This window comes from Nomascus leucogenys, chromosome 5, assembly GCF_006542625.1.
Source record: "Nomascus leucogenys isolate Asia chromosome 5, Asia_NLE_v1, whole genome shotgun sequence".
NCBI lineage: Eukaryota > Metazoa > Chordata > Mammalia > Primates > Hylobatidae > Nomascus > Nomascus leucogenys.
The window spans coordinates 86185270-86197852 of NC_044385.1; positions in this window are offsets into that span (position 1 = coordinate 86185270).

A 12583-nucleotide genomic window follows, 5' to 3' on the forward strand; every position below is an offset into this window, starting at 1 on the left:
ATTTTATTTAATAAAATTCTTCTATCTAATTTCTTTGTTCGAAGTGCAATTTCTAGGTAATATTATTTTTTAATGACTTATAATATCATCCTGACATCAAATGATGGTTATGGGTTTATGAGCGTTTTTATAATGTCAGAATTTTAATATTTTAATTGTGAATTCTTAATAACATGAATTCATTCTTCTGTGCTAACTTCGACATCTTTTCTTTTACGAGGGAATATGTAATTTTGTTTTAAGCAGAACAGAGTCAGTATTTGTGCTCTTAAAAATTACCATTTGTTTCATTTTGTGCCTCTTCTAAAGAGTGTTAGATAAATTGAGAAAACTTTTAGTTTGTGATAGGACTTTATCAGAAAGAGAATAATGACTAAGCCTCTTTCCTTTTTTCTTTCTAACTGCATTTATGAAGATTTCTCTTTTGTGGCATCTAAAAGACAACAAAACTAAAACCCTATGAGAAATGTCATTCTTTTATGTTTTATATACTTAGTTTTTCAACTATAGTGGACCTTTACCATACATTTTCATATTCCTCTTTTCCTAAATACTACCTTAATGCATAATTTCTGACATAAAAATGACCATATGAGTCAATAAACACAAAGTTTTTTAGTTGCTTTGTGATGGCCATAAAAGTTGCTAAACACAAAGCTCATTTGAATATTCACGCAGGATGGGTGGCTAGCCTTCCTCACTAGCTAAGGGACAGCTACCATGTAACACAAAGAACTAAAGTTAGCATCCCCAGCAAAATTACAAATCGTAGTCATGTGTGCATGAGACCTTTCAGTCAAAGAAAGACTGCATGTGCAAGATGGTCTCATAAGATTATAATGGAGCTGAAAAATTCCTATTGCCTAGTGACACTGTAGTTGTCATAAAGTTGTAGCATAATGGGTTACCTTTTCTATGTTTATACATGTTTACATACACAAAAACTTCCATTGTGTTACAACTGCCTACAGTATTCAGTACGGTAACATGCTGTACAGATTTGTAGCCTAAGAACAATAGGCCATACGGATATTGCCTAGATGTGTAGTAGGCTATACCATGTAGATTTTTGTAAGTGCACTCTATGATGTTCCTGCAACAAATCTGCCCTAATGGAGCATTTGTTAGAACATATGCCCATTGCCACTCTGTAGATGACTGTATTATATGGCATGAAAATCTGGGATTATTTATGAATCAAAAGTGGAAAAGTCAACTACGTGAATGCTTGAAAACAATTTATTAGGTATGATTTTTATAACTATTTATAACTGTTAATACTACTTGTGAAATTTTAAGGGAAGGAAAGTGGAGTCTTTTTCTTAACATTTTACAAGTAGTGTTAATAGTTATAAACTGGACAGTTTTAGGAAAGAGCTGGAAAATTTGGGTCAGCAAGAGAAATATAGTGACACAATGTGGTACACCAGGAAAGCTCTGGAGTATATTAGAGATTTAAACACAAGTTCTAATTTTTTCCAGTCACTTCTCTTGGGCCTCATTTATTCTTTTAAATGAAATCTTTTATTCAACCCTTTTGGGCCACATCCCTGGCAGAACTTAATTTAACTAAGAAAATCCATCAAGACGCCCGCAGTAGAGTATCATCAATCCTGGCACTAGGTTTGAGGACTCCTGCCTTGAAGATTTGGGAAGAAGATCTAGGTGTTGAATTGGCCTAGCCACTGCTATTTGTTTTGTGTGTTATATTCAGCTCTCTCTTTATTGCTCTGATTTCCTGTCTGCTCTGTCTCCTCTAGAGCATCAGCAAATCTGACTTTTGACTTTGCCTATTCTCAAAACCAACCCACAGAGGTTGAATGTATTTCATGGCTATTGGCTTACTGTCTGTGTTAATATCTTCTGTTCACTCATCCAGACCCACTCTTCACCCTTCTTCTTTCATCTCTATGTCCTAGAAGGCTGATCTGTACAGACCATGATTGTGAACACTATTGCCTCCTGGCTTTCTGCTGTGTTTAGCTAAGGGGAACCTCATTGTAAGAGTGGACAGGAAGAGGAGGATGAACTTGAAGAATTAATTCTACTGTCTCTCCATCACAGCACAAATTTTCCATAAGGGTAATATTACCTCTAAGAGGGTAAAAGTTGTTACATAGGGTCAAAAAAATGAGCTACTACAATGGTTTGCGGCTTTCTGAAGGGCCACACTATGACAACACATATACACTAAATCTATGATATTAAACTTTCATGGGGGAGAAGTGATTAGGTATAAAATATCTATAAAGGCTTAATCAGGCAATAGTGACCTACCATCCTCCAGAGTTACAATGACCTGGCTGCATCCTCCAAATCAAGGTCAACGTTGTCCTGAGATGATGGGGTAAGTGGAAAGGTAGAAAAGAGCAACAGTGGGAGAGAGAAGAGGAGCTCTTTTAATTAACTTTAACCATTGAAAATTGAGAAAAGAGAATTAAATCCATCAAGAGAAGAATGAGAAGGCCTCTCCTCCTCCTTTCTCCAACCTTGATTCTTTTAATTTATATGCTTTCCCTGATCAAATCTTTACATATAAATCAATTCACATCACATTTTCTGAACCCATACATAAACAAAGAGGGAGTTTTAACAGAAACTGATGTCTAGAAAGTCTGTTACATTTTATGTAGCTCTTTCAATTATATGCTCTTATTTTATTCTCAAAGTGCATTTGTATTATTTTATAAATAAAGATGCTCGACATAGATTGCTTGTGAAATCCATCCAAGATCATAGCTGGTAAACAGCAGTGTTAAAACCCAATATTTAAAAAATGTATAGATTTTGTGCTTTTTCAATTTCAACAAGTTGCCTCAAGTTACTTGCTAATAAGTAAGTAGAAGGTAGTCATTCCAAATAAAGGTGAGGTGTGGTGGCTCATGCCTGTAATTTCAACATTTTGGGAAGCTGAGAAAGGAGGACTGCTTGAGAACAGGAGTTTCAGACCAGCCTGGGCAACACAGCAAGACCTCAACTCTACAGAAAAAAAAAAAAAAGAAAAGAGCCAGATATGATGGCACACATCTGGCATCTGTAGTCCCAGCTACACAGGAAGCTGAGGTGGGAAGATAACTTGAGCCCAGGAGTTTGAGGCTGCAGTGAGCTATGATTGCACCACTGCACTCCAGTCTGGGCAACAGAGTAAGGCCCTGTCTCAAAAAAAGAAAAAAAAATCCAAAGACTTCTAGTATTAATCTCTATTTTTTTTTTTTTTGAGATAGGGTCTCACTGTGTCATCCAGGCTTGAGTACAGTGGCACGATTTTGGTTCACTGCAACCTCCCTTCTCCGGGGTTCAAGCAATTCTCCTGCCTCAGCCACCTCAGTAGCTAGGACTACAGGCATGCACCACCATGCCTGGCTAATGTTTTTGTATTTTTAGTAAAGATGGCATTTCACTATGTTGGCCAGGCTGGTCTTGAACTCCTACCCTCAGGTGATCCGCCCGCCTTGGCCTCCCAAAGTGCTGGGATTACAAGAGTGAGCCACCACACTCGGCCCACTATATTCTTAAATTATTTCTTCATCTCCAATGTTAGGTGATGCAAAAAACATAGAATACAATGACTAAGTCTTTTTAGAAATTCTTAAAAGATGTTTTGTTGATTAAACATAAATACGTATTTTGTGGAACACTATAAATATAAAAACAGGTAGGAGTGCAGAAGATTGTTAGCTCCAGAATAATAGCAGAGACTTAACTATATAATAACTCTGGAAAATTGCTCAGAGGAAAAAAAATGTACTAAAATCAAGAAGTGTGAAGGAAGTATTCAGTCTAAGAGATGTTAATTAAAACCCAGCGTATCTTTTCACTCCTTTAAGAATGAGAACTCTATACAACAGTAACTTGAGTACATACCACTAAAAGAATTTTTGACAAATAAAATCTGTGTGGGAAATAAAAAGATGACAAGGAAGCAAAGCAAACACATCAGATAAGGAGAAGGTACTTCAGATGAAAAGATATGTGTTTGCAAGTAAGCAAAATATTCTAATAATACAAAGGATTAACATTAATCAGTAGGATGTTAACAAATATATCAGGTGAAGAAGATCACCAAAAGGAAATAAATTTGCTAATAAATGAAGACAAGCATAAAACTATGACTGTGCCACTGAAGTCATTTTTTAAAAATCTTTCTTTACAAAGAAAAATGAAAATATATTTTTACCATTTAGAAATAAGAAAGATCTTGCCCAAGTAACAGTTGGTAACATGGTAGCATGGTAAGGAAGTCAGGGATTCTGGATACACATAAATCAGCAGCCAATTACAAGTTAGTCAGAGATGAAAAGCAATTAGACAGAGGACCTACTGGGTTCCTTGCTAATTTAATTGTTAAAAGCTGGTGGGTACCTTTAAAAAGCATTTGTTGAAAAGAATTTTACACTGCTGAAGGAAAAGGTCAAGGAACCAAGGCAGAGGGAGTGACCATCTGGGAGATATATTGTTAACTATTAGCAAAACAGTGGTTTCACCACCACAGGAGAAAAACTATATATATCAGGAAAAAATAGTTCCAAGAAAAATGAATAGCAACACATTATCAAGATAAAAACTCCCATTCAAAATTATCTTTTTGTAGAATTATCTGGAAAATGTTTGGTATTTCAACATCAATAATATTTCTGTGCTGTCTTCCTGAACTTTTTGTTGAAGAAAAATGAATTTGATTTAGATAGACTGTGGTCAAGAGGAATCAAAGCTTTCTTTATGTCTGTAGTAAAGATTATAAGATGAAAATATATCAGATTTTTTCATGCAAGCTACTTGAATTTTTCAGGGGAAAAACATAGCGCCTATGGTCTCAACTTTCAACCAAGCTCTTTTAGCAAAACCAAATTAAAGATTTCTAACATTCCAGCTATCTGACATTTAGAAATAGTCAACATAAATTTTTTTGAGCCAGAAGTTATTATTTTAAGAAATAAGTACATTGGTTTTGCTTCCATTCATAGCTTAACAATTCTTGAATGTATGTATCAGTTAGAAAAAGTAAGTTTCAACCAGTAAAAGTACATTAGAAAGAAAGAGCCAACAAATACAATTTTTAATTTATGTTAATCCTTTTTGGTGGCTGTGTACTATTCCACAGTATCTTTTATGTAACTATTTTAAGTAGGAATATTAAAGTTATCTGGCACATAATTATAATAGTACTTATTTAGAGAATTGTTTATTAATCAGTTAATTAATCAGCTCATCAAGAATGTCTTTGAAAGAGTCATTGATGTTTTAAAAAATCCCATGTTAAAACAGTTTTATCTATAAACAATTACATGGCATGAATTACTTTCTTTGCCATCCGCTTTCCAATGCACACACACACACACACGCACACACACTTTAGAGCACCAAGGGCAACAATGTGTTGAAATAAAAAATCAATTCTGGGGATATAAGGTACAGCATGATGACTATAGTTCATAATACTGTATTATTTACTTGAAATTTGATGAGAACAGAGTTTTAAGTTTCCTCACCACCCTCCACACACACACACACACACACACACACACGAATGGTAACTATGAGTGGTGATGGATGCATTAATTTGATGTGGTCAGTAGACAATGTATACATATATCAAATCATCATATTTTACACTTTGAATACATACAAGTTTCATTTGTCAATTAAATATTTAAAAATTTTAAGAAGAATGTACAAAAGAAATAAAATATCAAGACCATGACAATGATTTCAGTTTTAAAGAATCCAAAATATAGTTTGGTATTTACAAAATACCAAATCACTAATTGATTTCATTAATTTATACAAACAACTGCTTGCTTAACAGCCAGTTTACTTGCCTAACTGAATTGACTGTTATTTTAGTCCAAATGTTTAATCTGGTAGGTTAGTATAAATACTGTCCCAGTGTTTCCCCCTGGTTACTTTCCAGGTTACATTTCCCTCAGAGACTGAAGACATGCATCTACTGAACAAAGTACGCTAACCTTTCAGCAGACACAGAGGTAATTCTGGTGTGTTCAACAGTGATTTGACTCCTGTCACATATATCTGAAGAGCAAAGGGCTACATTGAAAGAAACTGTCTAGAGACTAAGTGTTTCAAATTCTCCTGAAAATTCAAACAATCCTGCAAAGGACAGGCATGGTAGAAAAAGAAATCTCAGGTGAATAGATTCTGGAGAGTCTATTAGTTTGTAGAAGAAAAAGATACCAAATGTGAAATAAAAATCATTAGTTGAACCAGAAACATTAAATGAGTGTGTTTTGTGGGGACGTGCTGCTATGAACATTACTGTAAAATTTCAGAAAACCATTCAATTATGCCTGACAGCTTTTAAAGACCCTGAATCTTTAGTGAAATCAAAGTGTATTTATTTATTATGAAATAAACTCTGTTGACATGTCATTGAAAAGTTTTTAAAAACTTTCCTACTTAACCCCAGTATTCAGATATCACACTTTGCAAATCATCCACGGCACCAAAATTAAAAGCTGGAGTAATATCTAAATCAGAAAATTCAAAGGAATGATTGACGTACTTGAAAATCTCCTAGGGCAAAGAAACCATGAAAGTAAAATAAAAGGTAAAAATTTTTTAGAAGGCAAGCAAAAAGGATGTTGGAAATTTTTATAGTGACATGTAAAGCTAATATAAAGCAGACAAACATAGAAAAATGGTCTGAAAGCTGGGTGTATGGCACACACCTGTAGTCCTAGCTACTTCAGAAGCTGAGGTGGGAGTATCATTTGAGCCCAGGTGGTTGAGGCTGCAGTGAGCTATGATCATACCATTGCACTCCAGCCTGGGTGACAGAGTGAGACCCTGAATCTAAAAAGATATTCAAAAATTTAAAAAAGGGCAGTGAATACGATTGAAGAATCTAGAGAAAAAACAGAAATTGTCAATAAACATAGGAAAAGATGATTAATCTGACTAATAATTACAGATGTAAAAAGTAAAATATCACTTTGATATTATTTTGATTATTAAGACAATAAAAGAAAAAAGAATAACATCTATAATCGGCAGAGTATAGATAAACTGGGACTTTCACACATTGGGGTATATATGAAAGCAAAAATTTGTACAAGCAATGGAACGATTCCTCTTTTACATCAACAATAAAAGTAATTTGATATTTACCTCTAATATAAACTTCCCTCTTAGTACTGCTTTTGTTGTATCCCTTACTGCTTTTGTTGTATCCCTTAGTACTGCTATGTTGTAAAACATAGGTTTTAGTATGTTGTGTTTCTGTTTTCATTCATCTCAAGAAAACTTTTCATTTTCTTCTCAATTTCTTCAATGACCCATTGTTCATTCAAAACCATGCTATTTAACTTCCATGTACAGGCATATCTCAGAAAAGCATGGATTCAGTTCCTGACCAGTGTAGCAAATATCGCAATAAAGTCTAGAGACTAAGTGTTCTGAATCCTTTCCAAAATTCAAACAATCCTGCAAAGGACAGACATGGCAGAAAAAGTATTAATTATTCTTTTAGATAGAGTGAGTTACAATTTTTTGGTTTCTCAGTACATATAAAAGTTATGTTTAACTATCCCACAGTCTATGAAGGGTGCAATAGCATTATGTCTAAAAAAAGTACATACCTTAATTAAAAATACTTTGTTGCTAAAAAGAAAGAAAATGCTAACAATCAGCTAAGCGATCAGCAAGTCCTAATCTTTTTTCTGGTGGAGGGTCCTGCCGCAATGTTGATGACTGCTGACTGATTAGAGTGGTGGTTGCTAAAGGTTGGGGTGGCTGTGCCCATTTCTTAAAATAAGACAATGAAGCTTGCTGAACCGATCAGCTCTTCCTTTCATGAAAGATTTCTCTGTAGCATGTGATGCTGTTTGATAGCATTTTACCCCAGTCAAACTTCTTTCAAAATTGGAGTCAATCCTCTCAAATCCTGCCACTTAATTATCAACTAAGCTTATATAATACTTAAAATTATTTGTTATCATTTCAAAAATGTTCATAGCATCTTGACCAGGAGTGGATTCCATCTCAAGAAACCACTTTCTTGGCTCATCCATAAGAAGCAACTCCTCATCTGTTAAAGTTTTATCACGAGATTGCAACAATTCAGGCATATCTTCAGGCTCCTATTCTAATTCTAGTGCTCTTGCTGTTTCTATCACATCTGTAGTTATCTCCTCCACTGAAGACTTGAACCCCTAAAAGTCATCCATGGAGGCTGAAATCAACTTCTTCCAAATGCACGTTAATATTGGTTGATATTTTGACCTCCTCTCATGAATCACAAATGTTCTCAATGGAATCTAGAATGGTGAATCCTTTCCAGAAGGTTTTCAATGTGCATTGTCCAGATCCATCAGAAGAATCACTATTTATAGCAGCTATAGCTTTGTGAAATGTATTTCTTATATAAGACTTGAAAGTTAAAATGACTCCTTGATCCATAAGGTGCAGAACGGATGTTGTGTTAGCATGCATAAAAACAACATTAGGCTGGGTGCGGTGGCTCACGCCTGTAATCCTAGCACTTTGGGAGGCCAAGGTGGGCAGATCATGAGGTCAGGAGATAGAGACCATGCTGGCCAACATGATGAAAGCCCATCTCTACTAAAAATACAAAGAATTAGCTGGGTGTGGTGGCGTGTGCCTGTAATCCCAGCTACTTGGGAGGCTGAGGCACAAGAATCACTTGAACCCAGGAGGCGGAGGTTGCAGTGAGCTGAGATCACACTACTGCACTCCAGCCTGGCAACAGAGTGAGACTCCATCTCAAAAACAAACAAACAAACAAACAAACAACAACAAAAAACATTAATCTCCTCACGCATTTCTATCAGCACTCTTGGGTGATTAGGTGCATTGTCAACATGCAGAGTCATATTTTGAAATGAACCATTTTTCTCTGGGCAGGTCTCAGCAGTGGGCTTAAAATATTCAGTAAAGCATTCTTAAACAGATGTGCTGCCATCCAGGATTTGTTTTTCCATTTCTGGAACACAGGTAGAGAGGATTTAGCATAATTCTTAAGGTCCCTAGGATTTTTGGAATGGTAAATGGACACTGGCTTCAGCTTTAAGCAACCAGCTCCATTAGCCCCTAAAAAGGGAGTCAGTCTGTCTTTTGTAGTTTTGAAGCCAGGCATTGACTTCTCTCAAGCTATGAAAGTCCTAGATGGCATCTTCTTCCAATATAAGGCTGCTTTATCTACATTGAAAATCTGTTGTTTAGTGTAGCCACCTTCATCAATGATCTTGGTTAGATCTAGATAACTCGCTGCAGCTTCTACATCAGCATTTGCTGCTTGCTTCCCCTTGCACTTTTATATTATGGAGATGGCGTCTTTCCTTAAATTTTATGAACCAACCTCTGCTGGGTTCCAACTTTTCTTTTGCAGCTTCCTCACCTCTCTCAGCCTTCATATAATTGAAGAGGGTTAGGGCCTTGCTCTGGATTAGGCTTTGGTTTAAGAGAGCGTTGTGGTAGGTTTGATCTTTTATCCAGACCACCCAAACTTTCTCCATATTAGCAATAAGGCTGTTTTGCTTTTTTATCATTTGTGTGTTTACTTGGAGTAGCACTTGTAGCACTTTTAACTTCCTTAAGAACTTTTCCTTTGCATTCATCACTTAGCTGATTGGCACAAGAGGCCTAGCTTTCAGCTTGTCTCAGTTTTGGACACGTCTTCCTCACTAAACTTAATCATTTCTGGATTTCCTTCCTTTTTTTTTGTTTTTTTTTTTTTGAGACAGAGGGTCACTCTGTCACCAAGCTAGAACTCCTAGGCTCAAGCAATCCTTTCACCCCAGCCTCCTAAGTAGCCAGGACTACAGGTGTGCACCACCACGCCCAGCTAATGTTTTCATTTTTTGTAGAGATAACATCTCACTGTGTTGCTCAAGCTGGCCCATTTCTAGCTTTTGATTTAAAGTGTGAGACACGCGACTTTTCATTTCACTTGAACACTTAGAGGCCATTGTGGGTTATCAATTGGCCTAATATTGCTGTGTCTCAAGGATTAGGGAGGCCCAAGGAGAGAGGGAGATGGGAAATGGCCCCTAAATGGAGCAGTCAGAACGCATGCAACATTTACTGATTAAGGTCACTATCTTATATGGGTGTGTGTGGCTTGTGGTGCCCCGAAACAATGACAATAGTAACATCAAAGATCACTGATCATATATTACTATAATAGATAATGAAACAACATTAATAATAGAAAATGAAAAAGTCTGAAGTATCATGAGAATTCCCAAAATGTGACACAGAGACACAAAGTGAGCACCTGCTGTTGGAAAGATGGTGTCAATAGACTTGACACAGAGTCGCCACAAACCTTCAATTTGGAAAACATGCAGTACCTATGAAGTGCAATAAAATGAAGCACAATAAAAAGAGGTATGTCTGCATTTGTAGTTTCCGTGGTTCCTCTTTTATTGATTTCTAGTTTTATTTCATTGTGGTCAGAAAGATATTTATCCTCAGTTGATCAGTATACATTGTATACATGCATTGAAATATATGTACCCCATAAGTATGTACAATTATTATTTACCAATGTAAAAAAAAGAAAAAAAGAAAAGCAGTTTGGCTGTAAGATTACAAATAAAATATGTCTATATAGTCTATACACTTTAACCTAAAAAATCTGTTCCTAGGGCTTTCCCCTTAAAAAAGTGATTATATACTTGGCCAAAATGTATATACAGGAATATTCTGTTCTGCATTATCTGTATTGGTAAAAGCTTGGCAATAATAGAAATGTTCATCAAAAAGGAATTAGGTAAATAGTAGAGTAGCCATATAATAGAATATTCCACAGTTATTAAAAGTGTTGTTGGAGTTCCATATGAACAGAGTTAAACTGCAGTAATATAAAACCACATTCTCTCCCCACCTATTGTTCAATTAATGCATTCTTGACTCAAGAAGAGGACAAATATAACTGAGAAAATATGTGCTTGGGAATAAAATTTTAAACTTAATAAGCTTTAGGTTTGTAAGAGCTGAACTTTTTTTTTTTTTTTTTTTGAGACAGAGTCTTGCTCTGTTGCCCAGGCTGGAGTACAATGGCCTGATCTCAGCTCACTGCAACCTCCGCCTCCTGGGTTCAAGCAATTCTCTGCCTCAGCCTCCCAAGTAGCTGGGATTACAGGTGTGCACCATTACACCCAGCTAATTTTTGTATTTTTAGTGGGGATGGGGTTTCACCATGTTGGCCAGGCTGGTTTTGAACTCCCAACCCCAGGTGATCCGTGCACCTCAGGCTCCCAAAGTGCTGGGATTAAAGGTGTGAGCCACCACGCCTGGCCAGAGCTGAACCTTTTAAGAGAAAGATGTTTAGTTTGAAAAGTTTGTCTTTGCATGTTAAAAGCCAAAGTCCTGAGATGTTAAAAATGAATGGTAGATTTGGAAGCATAATGTCTGGCCAGTTTTTTCCTCTTACTGGACAGAGAAACAGGTTTATTTTTCACAGAGATTAGAGTAATGGAGTTGACTGTGGGTGGTGGTCTCTGAGAAGAAATACAGTTCTCTGCCGCCCTTTTGGCCAAGCTTTGAAGGCGGGATGAGTAGGAGCAACAGAAATCCAATGAGTTTGGGTGGGGAGCATTCATGGAGAAGGCACCTGTGTTTTACTTTTCTAGGTATAGCCCAGGAACACTGCAGGACTTTTAAAGAAACTTCCTGTTCAGTATGTATTAATATATTAGTTTCCTATGGCTGCTTTAACAAACTGCCACAAACTTGGTGATTTAAAACAACATACATTTGTTATCTTATACTTCTAGAGGTCAGAAGTCCAAAATCAGTCTCAGTGGGCTAAGCATCAAGACAGGTGAGAGAGCTGCATTCCTTCTGAAAGCTTAAAGGGAGGATCTGTTCTTTGACTTTTCTGGCTTCTAGAGACTGCCTCTATTCTTGGCTCCTTAGTCCTTCCTCCATCTCTAAAGCCAGCAGCATAGCACCTTCGAATATTTCTATCTCTTCCTCCATCATTACACCTCCTTTTCTGCTTCTGACTGTCCTGTTTCCCTCTTATAAGGGCTCTTGTGATTACATGTGGCCCACCAGGATAATCCAGTATAATCTCCCCATATCAAGATCTTTAATTTAATCACATCTGCAAAGTCTCTTTTATCACGTAAGATAGTACATTCACAGGTTCTGCGAATGAGATTTAGAACATTTTTGGGAGTCATTATTCTGCATACTACCACATGGTACCCCTAACAGTAGAATAGCAATGACTGTGTTAAATGTGTCAGCAAATGGTCCCAAGGGCAACTTCAGTTTAGTGTTGGATGAGAAGGCACAGACGGACTGATTGGGCAGACTTGAAGAGGCCTCATATTTGAAATAAGGAGGATGAAGAATGAAGAATCTGACAGACAGGCAGATGTCAAGGAATGATTCTAGCCTCTTCGCAGATGTAGCAAGTGTAGAGGCCATTGTCCAAAGGACTTTAGCCTCTTTGCTGTCCAGGTTATTTTTAGCTCTTGTCTGATTACTGAAAAATCATCCTAGGTGAAGGGACAGAGAAGTGAGACAGAAAAAAATCCTTAAGTGATGAGATTGGGTCAAACCAGAGTAACCAAGAAAACAAAGGAGTGACTGA